The 18,797-nt window shown below is 38.9% G+C and overlaps 2 long non-coding RNA genes across 3 annotated transcripts in view; one reads left to right on the forward strand and one right to left on the reverse strand.

Moving 5' to 3' along the window:
- LOC112990946 (uncharacterized) overlaps positions 1-11,371 on the forward strand; it is a 29,209-nt gene extending 17,838 nt beyond the window's left edge. Inside the window, exon 3 of the long non-coding RNA XR_010389071.1 lies at positions 10,570-11,371. This is a non-coding gene — a long non-coding RNA (uncharacterized LOC112990946). The remainder of the gene's footprint in view (positions 1-10,569) is intronic.
- LOC112990945 (uncharacterized) overlaps positions 1,797-18,797 on the reverse strand; it is a 77,076-nt gene continuing 60,075 nt past the window's right edge. The window contains exons 1-4 of one of the 2 annotated variants that reach the window (XR_003261191.2): positions 17,584-17,693; positions 12,966-13,071; positions 8,310-8,456; positions 1,797-4,311 (exon numbers count right to left, since the gene is read on the reverse strand). This is a non-coding gene — a long non-coding RNA (uncharacterized LOC112990945). Of the gene's footprint in view, positions 4,312-8,309; positions 8,457-12,965; positions 13,072-17,583; positions 17,694-18,797 lie in introns of those variants that run through there. The other variant, XR_010389054.1, reaches the window with a different exon arrangement.

Here is an 18,797-nt window from a genome sequence, read left to right on the forward strand (position 1 = left end):
GTTTAAATGCATTCTTTTATTCAGACCTAGCATGGGGCTCTCTATACAGCATTGCATATGTACAGAGCAGTCTCCTCTTCAGAACCTGCTCAGGAACATCTGAGTTTTGCTGTTCAAGGTGTGAAGTTGGGGCCAGGAGAGATAGGAAAAGGGGTTGCATTGGAATTTCTCCCATGTTGCAGTAACTATCGCCTCACTCACCTTGACCCCTACTTCAGCAACAGTACCACTAGCAGCAAATCTAGTCTGCCCTACACACAGTAGACAAAATCTTGGCCATTTTGCAAGCCTGCCAGTCTGCTGCTCTGGACAACTGCCTGCACAGACTGTGCTTCAAGCTGGCTTTACTCCTCTCTCAAAGGCCTGCTGTATCCTGCATTTCTGCTGGATCCCTGGGGAGGGTCATTGACCCAAAGCAGAGAGCAAATCTAGCCTGGCATGCCAGATGTGCATGCTTTATATTCTAAAGGGAGGTAGCAGCTGGCACGCTTCCACTGCATGGAAAGATGCAGTAATCTACTGCTCCGGGCTCAGGCCAGTCTTCAATAGCACAGCATAACCCATAGATTGTAAGCTCCATAGGGAAGGGACACTTTCTTGCTTTTTTCTACTTTATACAGTGCCAAGAACATCAAAGGTTTCTGTAAATAAAAATGATAAACAGCAATCTCCCAGAGTTTCACTGTGACTGCCACATTCTGTGCTTTAATGTGATTTGACATGTTAATTAGTTGTGAGTGGTCTCATTTTCTTGCAGAATGAAACAGATCTTGCAATAAAACAGAAGAGAACATATGCCTAATGCTACTTTCATTTTGCCTGCAAGAAGGAAATTGAATTCACCTTTAAAAAATCCTCTTGAAGGCAACCATCAAGATGTGCATAATTTAAAAGGAATAATCATGAAGTTGTACCGTCATCTTCAGTTTGCTTCCCCTCCTCACACTGTTTACTAATCCCATTTGTTGTGTCACATCTTAAAAGCAGGTTGCACACAGAGCTAATGGGGATTTTTTCTTCCATTTCCATAGTCAGCAATATTTCCATCTCACAAAACTAAGCCTCAGCCTGGCAGGCTCTTGCCGATTCTGTTCTTACCCAGTAATAAAAGAGAACTGAAAAGAGTCTTCCACTTGGGAACCTACAGGCAGACTTAGTGCGAAGCAGGAAAGGCTAAATGTCTTGCCTCTTCTCTCTGTTCCTTCAGCATCAGCCAAGTTGTGGGCAAAGCAGGGAGTTTGAATACCCTGGCTGTTCAGTTAGCCAACAGCTTGATTTAAGTTGGTGAGGGAAAAGAAGGGAAAATCAGCTTTCCAGGTTTTCCAGTTCAACACCCTACATGGAAGCTGGAACTTCCAATTTTGTTTATGAGTGGATATTTTTCTGCAAATGATGAAAAATATGAGGTGGAGGTTGGAATTCTCTTTCAAAATGGATTTTTTAATCTGTGTCTATTTTTTTAATCTGTCTATGCAAAGCAGGATTGGCTTTGCATTTGGCTGCTAAATCTAGTAGGCTCTGCAAAAGAGAGATCTTATCATTTGCTGTTATTCTTCCAGGCACTATATAAATCTGAATTTTTAAAAATTAATGCTTCATTTCTTTACTTTATTGCTGATGCCTGTCTAAATAGAAATACCTATGTAAATATATATTACTAATACATATATAAAAATATACATAATATATACACATAGACACACACTTATACATGTAGCACTGCTGTATAAATTCAACAGAAATTTTATTTGCTGATAGAGAAAACCAAGTCTGTCAAGGTTGTGTGTGGACTAAAATCAGGTAATCTGAAATGATTTCCTCTTTCCATGTAAACATGTCATGTTTATTGTCACTTTTCTTCCATGATTTCAAGCACAAATTGAAACTCCAAAATCTTGGTTTGTGATTAAATTCAAAATTTGACTTCATCTCAATTTGGAGTGAAAACAAGACAATTATTGTTTTCTTAGTTAAGCAGATGCTCTTTCCCTCACAGACTTTGTATTTTGAAAAGTTTGCTTTGGAAAAGAAAGCTTGAAGTTGAACTTCAAATTTCAGATCACATAGGCAGGGGTGCAAAATAGGGTGTACACAAGATTCTGAATCACATTATGTCATTGCATGTCAACAGTGATAACGTTTCATTATTCTGCTATATCTTAAAAGAAATTAACAGCAGCTCCTAATTATTAGAGATTAATGACAAAAGGTTTCAGTGTCTCCTACTGTGCTATTAAATAGTTTAATGCTTTCAGCACTTTATTTTCTATTGAATGCATCATTTCTTCAGCGCATAAACGGGGAACACTCATGTGGAAGGCAATAAGGGCTCTGATTCACAGTCTCTGATGGGTTTAACTGCAGTGGCAAAAGAGGTTACTGTTTCCAGCTGTCCACCCTTTTCCCGTGGGGAAAGATTAACAGCCCACTGCAGAGTCAGTACAACAAGCAGTATGCCTGCCCCTCAGACACCACAGCTCACTGCCGGGCATATTAGTGTAAACTGCTATCAGTTTACCGGGATAACTGTAGCATCTGAAGACATGCTCAATTTGAGAGGGACTGTGAATCAAAGTTCTCAGTTAGGATTTTCAAATAGTACTAACTGGCAGCTGCCCTTGATTAATATTTTTCTGGGCACCCGTACCAAGTGCTTAGAGTTGCCATTAGTTCAGCCTCTTGATTCACCTGGGGCCACAATATTCTTAAGTTCATCTTACAAGAGAGAGACAGAGACGTGAAATGACTTAACTAATGTTGTATGGCTGGGCAGCCACTGAACTGGGGTCACAGTGACCTTTTCCTAACTACATGGTCATGCTGAAACGAGATGAGGTCTGTAAGACAAAATGGTTTCCTGTCCCGAGTCTTGCAAAAAGCAAACGATACTAGGGTGGATTAGACAAAGTAGGACCTCCTATCTGAGATGTTGCTCCTTTGTGCTCCCATTTTCTTGTTACCTGAAGAGTACTCAGAATGTCATTTTATCTGGAACAATGTTTTCCGTGCTGTTGTCAGGTCATGAATAATGGAGAACTGAAGAAGAGAACCTGCAATGAAGACTGTTTCTGTGCAACACCCCAAACAAAATCATTAGAGATTTTTTTCCTTCTTTCAAGAAAGAAATAAGCCTTCTAGTAATATTGGCCCTTGCTTTGGAAAAGCCTAGCTTTCTACACATCCAAAAAATACACATCCAAAAAGACATTCCATTGGTTTCTCTACAGCTCAATAAAAGGGCAGGAAGGATACAAGCTTATTATATAAAATGAGCTGTTAACAAAGACTGTGCTTTCTCTTAAACCCAAATGTCTACACTAACTGTCCTTACTTGAGGAACAGTTGAATCTCTTAGACAGGAAGCAGTAACGCTTGCATGCTTACACTGATAGCAAACCCTTTCTCCCTTCCAGAATGGATAAAAAGAGGCTGCTTCTATCTGCCAGAATAAAACTGTCGGGCTGATTTCAAAAGACAAACATGTAAGCTTTTGCCCTAAATCTCCCCCAGCACTATTGTAAACCATTTTAATTGCAGGGTTTTGTCAGTACTTTGAGTCCTGTGAAAGAACTTCCCAAGGCATCTGCACATTGGGAGACCTGAGATAGCCACTTGCCTACTCTGTTTCAGTTTCAGGAGGATTTGCTGCAGCATTTCAGGTAGGCTGAAACCACATCAAAAGGAAAGTGTTTGTGCACAGTGAAGCATGTCTTAGACTGCATGCCAGTTTGTACCGTCCAAAGCTGCTCTATGTGTATAGTTTGCATAAAGCTGCAATCATATGTCCTGCTCTGACTGCTACTAAGTCAAGCAAATAGATTGTCCCCCTTCCTTTTCGTTCAGTTAGTATAACTGCACATACAATCACTCTCTGACCCAGTTCAGTCAAAATGATCCAGGTTAGCTCACACACTTTAAATAGGAGGGTTTTTTTCCTAACCTGTTTCATTTTGATTGAACTGGGTTAGGGAACAATTACATGCACATATCAGAGGGGGAGAATAGGGGACGGGGAGAGGGGGATAACCTTCACAGGAGACAGTGACAAGTAGCTGGTACTGGGAACCGTTTGATCCAGATCAGCTGAAGCAAGACATGAGATAGCAACTTAATACTGGCAAAGCAGGAAATTCCTATGGGACTGGGTCTTCATCTGGTGCAAACGATCTTACTTCCTTTGAAGTTGAGAGTGATACGTTCATTTAGAGTAGTGGAGATACTGTCTCCTGTGTATTTATGCAGGGCTGCAAAGTGTTTTACAGCCATTCAGACTGGCACTCAGTGGTGAATCACTTTAACTGTTGGAAGTATCTGCAAACAGAAAAGATTCATCTCAGAAAAGGATCACACCAGTGGGCCTCTGTAGGCTCACATTTTTCACTCATAGAAGAATTCTACTGACAAGGTTTCTTCATTGAAAACAGAGATAAGCTCAGCTTTCCAGGCTTCATTAATTAAGGAACAAAATAAAAAATACAATAAAGGAAGACCAAACAAAACCTAGCAATGATTCTAAAGGCCAGGGAATTCAATCCTTTAAGTCTGCTTCTTCTTTATCTTTTTTTTTTCCACAAAGCCTCCACTATAAGTCAATTAAAATGGACTTGCTAATGGCTAAAGAGGTTGATTGCATATGTGCACCCTATTAGCCATGTGCTGGCCACAGCATGTCACAAGGACAGAGAAGCAAATGAAATAGCTCCTGCACATGCAGTGGTTTTATGTGAACGATTTACTTGGCACAGCTTGGCTCTTTCTTACTTTCGAAAAAGAGGTCTCTAAGCTCTGGGTTTTTGTTCAGTAGGGAGGAGAAGGATAGCCTCACTTGACTGAATGCTCTAAGCTCTACCATCTTTGAATGTTACATTATAAGGAAATGAATTATAAAGAGCTATGCAACTCTTAATTGTGTAGTCAATCACTGTGTGAGAATAATGGGCAGAGGTAAGGCATGCTCTCTGCCCCACAGCATCTACTGTCTAATTTATGTTATTTGATAAATATAACAAGCAATGATATAAATCAACAAGGAATTCATTGTGTGTGGGTGATAAAGGAAAGGCTGAGGTTAAAGAAGTTAAGGTGAAAAGAGCAGGATAAAGCCTCTTCGGAACCCTGAGCCTTCAGCTGGTTGCAGTCATCTGAGTTGCTCAATTCTGCTGATTTCCTTGGTGTATTTAACTTTCAGGGAGCAGGGGAGAGAGTGCTAAGTTGGGATTTTTTCTGGAGTGGACTTACATGAAAGAAGTGAGAGACAAAAGAAAGAAATATTTCTTTAGCTGTCCTTGAGAAGTGTAGAAGGGAGAGAGGGGCAACATGAACTACGCAGATGTGACTGGAGGAGAAAAAATGCATAGAAAAAGTTAGAAGAATTGGTTAGCAGAGTTTATTAGAGATGAATTAGAACCATGCTGCTGTTCAGCAGGGCTATGGAGAATGTAGGACTCCTACAAAAAGTTTGTGTGGGGAAGCTAATGAAGACTAGAGCTAGGGGATTATAATGGTGTTAAGAGAAGGAGATGACATCTCTTACATTTTGGAATGAAGCACACTGGGGAAGCAATGGTCAAAGCTACATTTCATTTGGGCATGAACAGTATTCTTTTTTTTTTAATGGGGCAGTTAGGGAAAAGCAAGCTTCACAGACTGAACGTTTGAGGAAGACTCCACATGATGGGAGTAACAGGGAGGAAAAGATATGAGTTTGGGAAAATGGAGTCTTACAGTCAATTCAGAAGAGCTAGAGGCTGCATCCAATCCCCTCTTATGCTTTCAGGATAGGAAACTATCATGTCCAACCCAGCTTCTTCTCTATCATTAATGCAACTCATGAACCCATACTGCTGATGATAGGAGGTGTTTTGTGAACAAATCCCATTCACTCTAAGAAGAGATGTGCTCAGCCATCTCAGGGAATAACCCTGTGTATATTTATGATACTACAAGGAATGGAAGAAACGTTCTTGAAAGGAGTTACAGAGGTGCTTGGATCAGGCATGCGGCACTAGAGGATAATGTGAGCTTGTTTCCTTCTCTGGCTTTTCCCAGAAGTCACCACAACCTCATGTGTGCAATGCTGACACAAGAATTTAGACATGCATGGCCTCAGGCTCCTGCTCAAAATGCAGTCTAGATATAATTAGGTGTACTTGACTTACAATTACGTCTCTGATACTGACTTTCTTTTATTGATTGCCTTTGGGCAAGTCACTTAACTTCTTTCTTTTTTTAAAAAAAAAAAAGCCTTTAGAAACAGATATGGAAAAACTTACCTGCTTGTCTTTCCGAGATGAATGAGTGGCTGCTCATAAAACTCTTTGAGGATGAAAATATCATGTACATGCTAAATAATAGTTTCCTGTGTATGATTTAACTGCTGTCTGCTCAGTCTCACTGCTGCCTATTCATATCCATTTGCGCAGGATTATAATTCTGACTGTTCGCACACTATAGACAAGTCAGAGATATGGAAGATTCCCCTAGCAACTTTCTTAGAGTTAAATCTTGTTTATCTGACATCCCAATGAACTGATTTAAATTGTTTCTTAAAGACTCCCAGAGATTTTTCTAGTCTTATGCCTAATTATGAGGCAGAAATAATTTTTTCTTTAAAATCTGAATCTATTAAGAACAGCCTAATTGGTCCTTCTAACCCAGTATTCTGTTGCTGGCGGTGGCTATCAGCAGTTACATGGGGAAGAGGAAGAACAGGTCAAGTATTTCCCATTGCCCAGAACCTCTGATCATTTTTAGTTCTCTGATCATTTTTAGTTCAGGAAGCTTCCTGAGTAGATGTAGTAGCCTGTAATGGATCTCTCTTCTAGTGCTTGTCTCCATCCTGGAGCCTAAGTAAACTTCTTGCATCTGTCCCCACACTGTAAAGAACATTCTCTTTTCTCTGAATTAGCACTATTCCAGTGACAATCCATTCACAACTGCACTGCTTTTCCCCATAAGCAGTACATAAGCAAAAAGCTTGTAGAAGAGAAAAAAGGAAAGACAAAAGAGGAATTTACCAAGAAATCAGTTTCTCTGTGCATTATTCCATATTTTTTCTGTTACATTAAAGGGGCTGCACTGAGTAAGAGCATGAAGACATTAGCCCTGTGGCTATGATTGAAAAATCCTTGTTAAGAAATTATTCCTTCCTTTTTTTATAGAGAAATTTATATTGTATGCAATTATGTTATTCATCTTGAGATTCATCACTAATCCCATATTATTATGACATTCTAGCTTCAATATAAAAGTGTAATTTGGAAAATAATGCATGGATTGGGATCCATTTTATTCACTGTTGCTAAACTAAGTGAATGGAAGTTACATAGATTTGCAGAAGGATACAAAAAGTAAATTCTTATAATTACGTGGTGGATTATAAAGAAATTAGTCTGTATTTATCAATTACTTGCTATATTACTCTTTACACACATAATTCAGTAACTGATGCATCAGCTCCTGTGCTCTGTCACCTATAGTGAAAACAAACAAGAACCCTGATAAAGACTTGTGCCTTGTGTTTCCTATACACTTTTCTTTCTGCTAATGCATTGAGTTATTAGTGCAGTACTAATGAAATCCATTTATAGCCTGTGTTGTCCAAACAGTTGCCTGAGCCTTTCACATTCTATTCAGCTACATATCTATGAGATTAACTGGCTGTTAATCAGAGCAATACCCACCATCTGCATGGCATATACCAGGGAACTTCTGTGTTGTAACTCATCACAGCAAAGTTTAGCCAAACCACAATACTTTAGAGACCTTCATCTTCCCCATCTTAATTGAAAGGAAGCTTAGAGAATGCAAAAAATTAAGATAAAGGGATTCCAGAAGAACAGTAATCCAGAAAAAAATGTTGACTTTTTTTTTAAGACACACATAAAACAATGTAAAAAAGTATTTCCCCAGCAAAACATAACTCTCTGTTGGAATAAGTCATCTGACTTATCACAATCACAGAATGGTTTGATCATGACATGTATAGCAAAATAAGCATTTCAGTTCTTTCCTAGTCAATTCTGCTATGCCATGACCATATGGGAACTTACTTCCCTCAGATCCTAAATCCACGCTCCTAAAAAATTTGTGTAGAATCCCTACTGGTAGAATCCCGTATGTTTTACTTAAGTGATTCTCTCTTTTAACTGGCTCTGTAGGGAATTTAGACAACTTTAAGGAAAGATTCAGATTGGTGATGTTAGCTACCTGTCACCCTTTGAGTAACCTGTTCACTCAGGCTGCAGTCTACTCCTGCTCCTCTGTGGCTGGTAACTTTAATGGAGCAGTGTGATAACAGTGGTACTTACCTTCAATGCAATAACCTAAAGATTAGAGAAACTACTCAGGAAGCAGGAAGACTTAAGTGATAGGTCCATGATCCATGCCAGCAGGGCATCTCAAGTCTGGAAATTAGGGCATCCTCAGTCCTTCCATCAAAGCTGAGCCCCATGTAGCTAGAAGAGAAAGCCAGAGAAAAGTTAATCAAGAGAAAGCCTGGTTCTGACTTCATTTGCCTACAAGAAATATCCTCACCTCCAGCCTTGCTTCTGTTTCTACCCACCAACAGTCCTCTGCAAAATTCAGGCTCTTTCTTGGGAATTCAGAACCCTAGTTTTGCTGGGCAGTGGCAGGAGACTGTCCTCACTACGTGAGGGGATGGCAGCCTGTTGCCTGCTGTCCTTCTGGCCTCGTGATTGTTGCTGTGTTTCTCAGATGGAGACCAAACCTCACACCCATCCCCTTTGTCCATGATCCCCCCAAACCCTTATAATGAGGTATAGGGAAAGGGGAAAGCAGCACTGATAGGTCAGGAGAAGTTAGCTGTAGTTATGAGCACAGTTAACTTTTGAGGCCGCTGTCAGGATTTGGGCAGCATTTAAAAATTTGCTATCTGAATGAACTACGTAGCAGTAAAGCTTCAAGTGGGACATAAGCAGCCACTTTCCCGGAACAGGTATTAGAGTATCTAAAAGCTAAATAAGGAAGCATACAATGACGTTAGGCCCTTCCAGAGGCAGGCAAGTAGTGGTGGGGAGTAGGTAGGTTGGATTTAGCCAAGCTGAACCCCATGCTTTCAAGAGTTTTGTTAGATTCCCCACCACATCTTCCTTTTATTCCTAGCTGGGAGTTGAACCTATCTGTCTTAATGTCTTTGCAAACTGAATAGATTTTTAGCAGTTAGAAAGCCTGAATGCTTTGACACACTTTCCTCTGAGATACTTAAAAATATCTATTTTTCAAGTAGTGTCCCTAAAGGAAGACATGTCATTGCTGCGGGCACTAGTTACCCATCAAGGATAGAATTAAAATAATTTATTAAAGAAAGACCATGGAGTTGATTGAAGACAGATATGTTTTCCTGTAAAAATCTATGATCTTGCTGGTAGATAAAACAGTCATGAAGATTCATCCAAAATATCTTAATGGACTGGTATTGCAGATCACTCTAGAGCAGCTAGAAATCCATTAGAAATTACAGAGCAGATACTGCAAGGAGGAGTACCATACAGTAGGTAATCATGGGAAATATATTTTAAAAGCTGCAGATTAAAGAAAATTGCTGTTTTCAGTTTAGCAGAGACAGTCAACCAAAACAATTGAGTTAACAGAGAATTGAGCTGACATCCAAAATACTACCATAAAGAGAAAAAAAAGAATTAAATCTGTCAAGGATTCAAAGAAGAATTTGGGGTTTTTCAGCCTATTTAACTGAAGAATAGATATATAGTAGCTCCTGCCAATTTAGCGGGATGTCTTTCAAACACCTGTGCACAAAAAAGTTCCATTATTTTCAGTCCCATTATTTTCAGTATGACTAATCTAACAATAAAGAGTTTTGCATGTTAAAATGTCTGAAGAATCAAGGCCTTAAGAGTCATGGCTGATAAATGATACTCAAGTACTCATTATTACTTTTACTTAAAACTCATTTGGTTTCATGTAGGCATTAACTATGTGATTTATTTTAAATATGAAAGCAGTCCTTTTGATGCCAACTTAAATTTACTCATGGGGTAACCAGTGCTTCCCAACTAACATTAGAAATCATTAACTAAGTCCCCCACCCCCCAGACATGAAAATAAGGGGCTACAAGGTAATAATTTGAGCACTGACTTAAAAACAATTTTTAATTCTGTAATCTCTTGTCATAGCATCAAGGCTCAGGTTTTCAAGCTCTTCTGTAGTGATAAGACTCATGCTTTCAAGTTTTCTGCTTTACCCACATAAACTAGAGCTGTATTTTAATCTCGGGAACTTAAGTCTTTCCATGTTCAACAAATTTCTGTAGGTGCAACAATATCAAAATGGAAAAACTTTGAGGAACACTACCTTGTCTACCTTACCTTTGGATTTTAGTTTTATGCATAATGTAACAATATCTGGGGACAAGCCTAGGGGCACACATCTAAGAGAAGGCACTAGTAAAGAACCTGGAAGAAATAGTGTCCTGCTCCTAATGAAATACAAGACACTATACCTAACAGGCATGATTTCTTTCACAGAAAAAGTATGAGACATGAAATTGCTTGAAAAGTATTTGTTTTGATGTTTGTTTCTTTCCATAGACACACAAAAACCAGGATACTGAAAATGGAGAAAGCTTCAAGCAAGATTTTTTTTTTTTTAACAATCGTCTTCTGCAGCATCTGTTTTGTCTCTGTGTATACATGTGAAAACACAGACCAGTTCAACTCTGATTGTCCTGCTGTAAATCAGAGCTATGTACTTGGCACAGGACCATGGCTGTGCTGACTGCTAGAATTATTTCCTTTCAATTAGCTTCTCTGCTTGTGAAGACAGCTGTCATTTAGGTGAGCTTAGCAAACTGAGATACTGTAAGCTGATTTCAATGATTATTCTGTGAGCTACATTTGGCTAGCAATAAATGAGACCAAGTAACAATTTAGACTACTGAAATCAAAACCGTACCTGAAGAATATCTTGAACATGTATTTCCATTACCTTTGGACTTTCCATTACCTTTGTCATGAGACTTTCAACACCCTTAATAAAGTTGGAGACTTTCTGTCATGTGGCATTTGAAGGTCAGTTAGTGTGAAATCAATCACTTTAAATCCCTTTGCTAAATTTGATTAAGTTTGTTCAAGTATCTTTGTTTGCATTTTCTTGGGGGCTTTTCTGCTTAAAAGTTTAACACATTGTGGCTGTACCTGTAATATTAAAACTCTTCTGTTACAGAAAACAGTTGTATCCTTGGTCTAATTGGATGGACTGAAGATAACTAGTCTTTCCTCAAAAGGATTGGCCTTCTCTAGATAAAATATTGAACTATTGTAGAGTTTTCAGCAGAACTGTCTATCATCCTTAATGATGTTCAGCCTGATTAAAAAATAAGCTTTCTCTTTATTGCTTCTTTTTATGGGTCCTTGTGAGATCTCTTTCAGAATCCCTCATTACATCGTTTTATGCCTACCCAGTTGCAGGCAGCTGAAGGTAGTTCCCAGATGGCAAAGACAGTGCATCTGCAGATGGTCTGTCTGCTTGGACAGAAGGGGTAGATGTTTTCTGGTGAAGATATAACTTCATATTTCATGCAGTATAGTATCCAGTTTGCATATTTTATTTTACTTCTGTGGATTTCCAAAATATTATTTCAAATGTGCTTTTTAATTTGTAGTTTGGTTACTATGCCTGGTGATAGGTCTGCTATATGAACAAAGCTATCATAGTGTTGTCCAGCAGTTATTTCAACACCAGTGACGGTTTCCTTCACCATTTCTGGGTTTAGATAGTAAATGCTATCACTTGTCCTGTTAATGCTTCAGTATTATGACTAATGAAAAGTTTCCCTGATTAGCAGAAAGCCTAGCTTGAACTTAGAGGCTTTTTTGGTGTTCATATATGTGAAAATTGTTACCTGAAATGATGTTTATTGAAAAAAATAATTGTTAAATTTGATAATTGAGAGAGGATTTTAGCTTTCTGAACATTCTTTTCTCATTTTTCAGCTCTGTTTTGTAGTTTCTATTCAGAGGAGTGATATGAGGAAAAGATGGTAAGATAGAAGGGAGCAGGAAATGTCAAGATGACAATAGGGAATGGATGATTCTTCCACTTTCTTAAGCCTAAGAAGATGTTCAGTGAAATCCCACCTGAGCAGGGACACATGTGAATGCTTACTTGCTTTAGAAGTGAAATATTCAGCTCGATGCTATCATCTACGAATTATATGGAAAAGTAGATGAAGAATTCAGATCAAAAGAGAATAAAAATGAATTGAGGTTAAATTCTAGTTTGATGAGAATTAGACTTCTCATCCTTACTCTCTTAAGCTTATTCATGTATTTGGTTGCAGGATCTTGCAATCAGCGGCATTTTTCATCTTTGAAATGTAGTCTTCTCCGTTTTAACCAGCCATATTTGAAGTTATGTCATTTTAGTACTTTGGAAACATTGACTGTTTTGGAGAGGACTTTGTCCCAGACCATGAGATAGGGTGCCAGAGATGCTAACAGAGAAAGGACTGTGAATAAAACAGTACTGGGAGACTGATTCCTGGGCATGCAAGAATCAAGGTTAGGGATTACGGAGCTATAACCATAGAATGTCTGCCTTTAGGATAACTGATCTTACTCCGTTTTTGTGGAAACAGCGCATCGGTCCTCAAAGGTCTAAGTATCACTTTCTGTTTGAGTATGAGCTTAATCAACATAAAGAGAAAGAGATAAGACAGAAAAGTGTGTAAGAAAATGTGGCATGTTCCTTTATGATGTATTTCTGAATAAATACAGGGTGCAATATCCCCAGGAGTAAAGATAAGAAATACAAAAAATTGGATGTTCTTTTTTAGTGGTGTTCGTGTAGGATTCTTCTGTTAACATAAAAGGCCCATGAAGGAGACTAGGGCTTCATCTTCTGAACCTGTGGGACTCAGAGTGCTGCATGGTTCTCAGAAACACTGAGGAAAAGGGCAGAATAAAACTCTCCCCCACTTTCTTACTGTCTCACTCCTCAGTTCATTGCCACTACCAGACAGCGTAGTTCCTGTGGGAGCTGTGCCTAGTCATAGGATGACTACAGAAGTACTTTGAGTCAGGAGCTCTAACCTGTGGAGAAAGGAAGCAGAATTAATTAGCGAAAATATGTTCCAGAGTCACTTAATATTCATTGAGACAGAGATTGCAGGTCAAGAGAACTTGGCAGGCTGTATTTAGGATCAAACCTCTTTCCTCAGAGAATTTTGCAGTATTAAAGAAGGACTAGTGGGCTAGTCTCTTCTAAAAGTGAAAGGTTATTGTTATTGCCTTTATCGATACCAATAATAATTAATTATAAAAAAACTTCTTCTAGAATATAAGGAGATTTTCACTCATTGAAGTCTCCTTGAAGACGCTGAAGGTTAGTGCGGCTGTAGAGGTCTCCTTGCATCTCTGTGCCTAGTATAAAACTAAAACTGTTGGGTTTATACTTGTAGTTAAGCTATCTTGGATATCTAAATATTTTGAAGGGGTAAATGAGTGCTGCTATCTGAAGATCTCTGAATAACAAACAGAAAACTGCCTTAGTGCCTGTCAGCACTTGATAGGAGTTTTCTCTTTCTTTTTTAACCAATTTTGTGGCCTCTTTTAACTCTCTAGCAATGTAGTTCCTTGAATACTTTTAAGTCCAGAAGCAGGTACTTACGCTGGAAGAAAGAAGGCTTTTACTCCCACTGCCTTTGAGCAATGACTAACAGCCTTGCACTGCCCTTCTCCTTCATGCTTGCTGGAGTGTTTGTGAGTGGGGCTCTGTTCTAGCTTAAGACTGTTCAGAGGTAGGATTCAGCTTGAGATTAAGCCAGCTAAATTTTTTCAGCATCTATGTTCATATGCAGTTGCCTAAACATAAACATCTAGTGTCATGCAAGATTCCTTAGACTAACCCAGCTGTCCTCCAGCTACCTTTCTGGAAGGGCATGGTTCTCCCTTAGATCCTGTGTCATATATACAAGCTCCACAGAGGTATCTTAGATATCTTAGGGCATCTGAGGTGTTAACAGGTACCTACTGAATTCTTGCTTAGATCTCTATTGATGCTAATGGAAATTCAGACACCCTTTAAGGGGCTGACCTTTAGACTCTAACATTGGAGACAAATACATTTAGGAGCCTGAACCTAGACCCAAAACCTACTCCATGTTGCTACATGGTCAGGGAACTGACCTAAGTTAAAACTAACTGGGTTTTTGTGTAGACTGTTTTTTTGTTGTTTTGCCTTGTTTTCTGGGGGGAGTAGGCATGGGGTGGGAGGTTAGGTTGTTTTCTTTTTCTAGTTGAGCTGTAATCAGATTGATTCCCTGATCCTGTGTACCTCATAGTCATGCAAGGTGACAGATGCTAAGAAACAGGCAGCCATGTTTGGTATCATGGGTGACTTAAGTTGTCTTGATGTGCTCATGGAATTACTGCCTGACTGAAAAGTTTCATAATGTAGTTTTGTGTTTAATGCCCTGATAATCTGGGAAGTGGAGGATTACTTTCCCCAGCTTTGCTGTATTTTCTGGCATTGGAAAAAATAAAAAAACCCTAGAAATTCATTCACACATTTCTATTGGATTAAAAAAATCAGCGACATTCCCTTGAGTGCTTGCTACAACTCAATCATGTCTGCAAAGTGAAATGCAAGACTGGATTGAAACAAAAAGATAACCTGAAGCTCTATGCTTGTCATTACAGATGAATAAATGCAAAAACTTCACCAGCAGCAACAGTGCAAAACTATATTTTTCAGACTGATTTACTTTTAATAATGTAGCATTATTAATAATGATGTAAAGGTTATGCATTAAAGCTAATTTTGCATTGGAGCATCCCTTACACATTTGCTCTAAGTGTGTGCTATGAAATAAAAATTAAACCTTGTTGCTTTCTTCCAACATCTCAATATTTTTAATTAAATAATAATTACAATAAGCCATTACTAGTTGGCAAAGAATCAGCTTGAAAAGACCTCACTGCCTCCATGCAGGCTATTGCAATGTCTAATCATTCAAATCACAAAGCTATAGCCCAGCTTCAAAGAATTCTAATTTTACTATACTGACAGTTAGGCACCTGATTCTTTGGGCAGTGTTTGATAGTCCTGACTGAATTTCATATACAATGAATGGAGGATTTAGCGGCCTAAAATCAAGATTTACCTGATGCCAAGCAGGTGGATATCATCAGAAAACTCCAAAGAAAACGTGTGTTTGAAGCTGTGCCTCTCTTCAGTATCTATCGGAGACTGCAATTGCTGTATGATCTCTCCATTGTCCCTCTCAGCACAGCTAAGTGTCTCCTCCATGACTGCTGTAATACAATCCATGCTTTGCAAATATTCTAGTGGTCACAGCACTCCTGCAAGCATGGGAGGAGACTTGATTTTGGGGCCTGTCACAGGCATCTGAAGAGACTCAGACGCACAGATCAAACATCGCGGAAAAGTGTGCTAACCACCAAGTTTTGAGCACAGCTGGTGTCAGCCCTGCTGAGCATGGACACCACAGAAGGGAATGCGAGTCCTGCGAGGGCAGTGAGGTGACCTTGGGGAGCGTGCAGTGACTGCAGCACTCCTTTAGCTTGTCACTGAGCATACACAGTATGTTAGATCCTTAAGTTTTATGGTAAAAACAGGAAAATTCAAAGCACTGAGCTTGTTTACAGAGAAATGTAGTACACAATTTGAGCAGTAGCTGCACCTTGCAAGCTTTTATTCAGCTCTCCTTCTTGCCTTGTAAATCATGAGTGTAATCATGAGTGCAGAAATCTTCTATTGACAGTTGGAAATTGTAGAGAAACAATAAGGTTGCCTGAATTTTTTTCCATTTAAACAAGGTATGAACACACTAATAGTAGTCCCTTGACTGATACAAGCTGACTAATTCCGTATGTTGTTATAGCTGTTCTCAGTTCACAGCCAATTGCCTAACATAAAAAAAAAAAAAAAAAAGATCAAATCTGAATGCTAAGCATATATATCATTGAGTTGTTAAGGCAAATATTTTCAACCATTTATTATAGCTTTTATTTAGCATCTGAAAGTGTGTTAGGTGCCGTACTGATAAAGGATATAGTCGCTGCTCCAAAATATTTAAATGGCTTATTATTCGTAACAGATCAAGTCAAAAATCAAAAGAATGAGGAGAGCAAAGGGAAACAAGCCCAAAACATAATTTGTTAATGTGTTTGCTTCTGTTGTTCTTCAGGAGTCCTATTATTTCAGGTTTTGTGTATACCTGTGTTTTTATTTTGTTAAAATAAATATCTAAATAATTTGGGAAAAGGTAGAAGAAAGAGCTGTGGTAGGGTGAGTGTGCATGTGTCTGCATAGGGAGACAGCAGTAGGGAAAAGAAAAAAGGGAAAGAGAAAACAAAATGGGAAGAAAGAGATAGCAATGAATAAAACAAGGAAAGATTATTGAAACAACGTCCACATATGAAGTCTGACTGCATAAAAGATGTGGCAGTAAAGGAATGATGGGAAGAGGCTGAAGTTAGAAGAAAGTTTGTTATACAAAGTAGTTACAATATTGGAGCCCAAAGAGAGTTCATAGCTGACTGTTAGTGGCTAAACTGAGGAAATTGACTATATTCTCAGAATGTGGCCAGTATCAGGCGTGCAGAAGACAAAAGTAATACCGCAGAAATGACAAATGGTTGTGGTCTAGAAGGGACGAAGTTAAGAGATTCCTCCTTTTGCTAAAGATGTATCGCTCCCTAAGTTCGTATATGAAACAGAAATTGAGAGTTTACATTTTGAAGCTGGATGGAAGCAGTAGGGCATGGAGTCTCTTTTCAATAAAGGCTGATCGGAGCAGAAAGGTACCAGACTGACCTTTCAGGAGTTTATCGTAATACTGCTAACCCCATGAAAAACACGTGCCAGAGTTTCTTGATGCTAGCATAGGTCTTGATGGACCTTGCATTTGCTCCCTGTACCATTGCACTTCTGGTTTAGTGCACATTTTCCAAGACTTTCTCATCACTATGCAGAAGAACCTACATTTCCCAATAGTTATTTCTAAGTTACTGGTGTCTACTTTTCAGCTAAATATTTTCTACTTGACATACCATTCCCTTCCTCCTTTCTTGAGCAAATACTTGGCATACTCTAGACCTTAGAAATATGATACTAGCTGCAATGTATTAATTACTACAGCCCTGTATTAAATATTGAGCACAGTTCCTGTATGCTACCTTTGATGGTGTGTGCCTGGTGTGCACACAAAATGGCCATCTCTTCATTTTATTACTGCACTCTTCTTACATAAACAAACTGCTTTTGCAATGGAGTCACCCTGTTGGCATGAAAATACCTGTCCTGTCAGAACAGTTCAGCACACAACGTTCAGATAACCAATTAATCACTGCATCTGCTTGAAACTCCCTAGAGGCTTGCATTGTCTGAGCCAATTGCCCTTTAAGAGTTTCTCTTTATCCCTAGGCACTTATGACTTCATTTGATCTGAATCTAATTAGGTGCAGAAGAATGTGAGAAGCAAATCGGTAAAACAATGGAACACAATTCTCAACGCTGAATTCTGTAGCAGCACCCGTAGCAGAATTATCCCAGGAATTTCAGAGTAGACAAAAACTTACATGCTATGTTATAGAGATCATATTTTCAGACCTAAGCATGCTGTTCTAGAAAATAAGAAGGACTTCCAGATGTCTTCCCACCCGGTTGCAGAAAGCTGTTGGACATCTGAAGTCCTGGACAAATAGACTTCAGACTGCAGTCTGAAACAAAAACAAAGTAGATTTATTGTGTTTCAGGATGACTGTCCCAACTGTGATAAATGCCACAATTCCTGCCTAGGATTTCAAAGAAAGAAATATGGGGCATATAAGTCACACCTGGATGTTTGCCATGGACCACACTTACGGTGGAAAGAGCTCCAATTTGGATCAGCAGTGGGTCTGCTCCTAAAAACATTACAGACTGCACATTCAGAAGAGAATATGCCTACCTGCCATGGCTGCTGAGACATTTATTTTTTATCCTGCTTATCTCTTTTACTTTTAAAATAATTATATGAACACCAAGGCAGTGTTTACACAATTAAAAATATTCCACTTACACATGAAGTAAGCAATACATACATCTAAACTGAGAGATACCTTGGCTGGACTCCTATCTACAAGTCCCTAGGTGCTTGAATGATGCCTGTAAAGTGAAAAAAAAATGCTTCTCTGTAGGTACTACTTCACAGTTTTGGACTTATTACCAAGATTTTAGTCCATTCTACCTAAGTTTTATGAAAAAGTCTTTATACACTACCTTTTCAAACTTATGTATGGTCTTTGAGTTCTAATGACTGCTCTCCTGCAATCACTTACTTATGGGTAAGCGGTATAGGCACCTGATTTGATAGGACATTAATAAAACTCACATAACTAAAATCCTGTGGAGTCTTTAAAAATGCAGCAGGCTCAAGAGTGACTAGGCACTCCATCCTCTAAACAGTCATGCTGATAGTTAATAATTTTATTTTCCAGTTCATTAAATTATGCCTCTCAGCACTTGGGCCAAAGCATATATTAAAAGTCAATCAAACCAGAGTGACGCAACATAGCATTTAAGAAATCAAACACAAAATTTTTATAAGTTTGTCTAAAGTGCTGCTCTTCTCCATCAACCTCCTTCGCCAGAGGCCAAATGAAGTGGAAGGTGCATCAGCATGGTCTGGAAATTAAGAGCTCCAGGTTGCTTATCAAGGGTTAAGGCAAGTTCTAGTCAAATGTCCTTCCCTGAGGAAGGGCCATCATGCCACCTACACTCAGAAGTTTCAGCCGATGTGGGGTTCAGTTAG

The sequence above is a fragment of the Dromaius novaehollandiae genome, chromosome 1 (assembly GCF_036370855.1).
Source record: "Dromaius novaehollandiae isolate bDroNov1 chromosome 1, bDroNov1.hap1, whole genome shotgun sequence".
NCBI lineage: Eukaryota > Metazoa > Chordata > Aves > Casuariiformes > Dromaiidae > Dromaius > Dromaius novaehollandiae.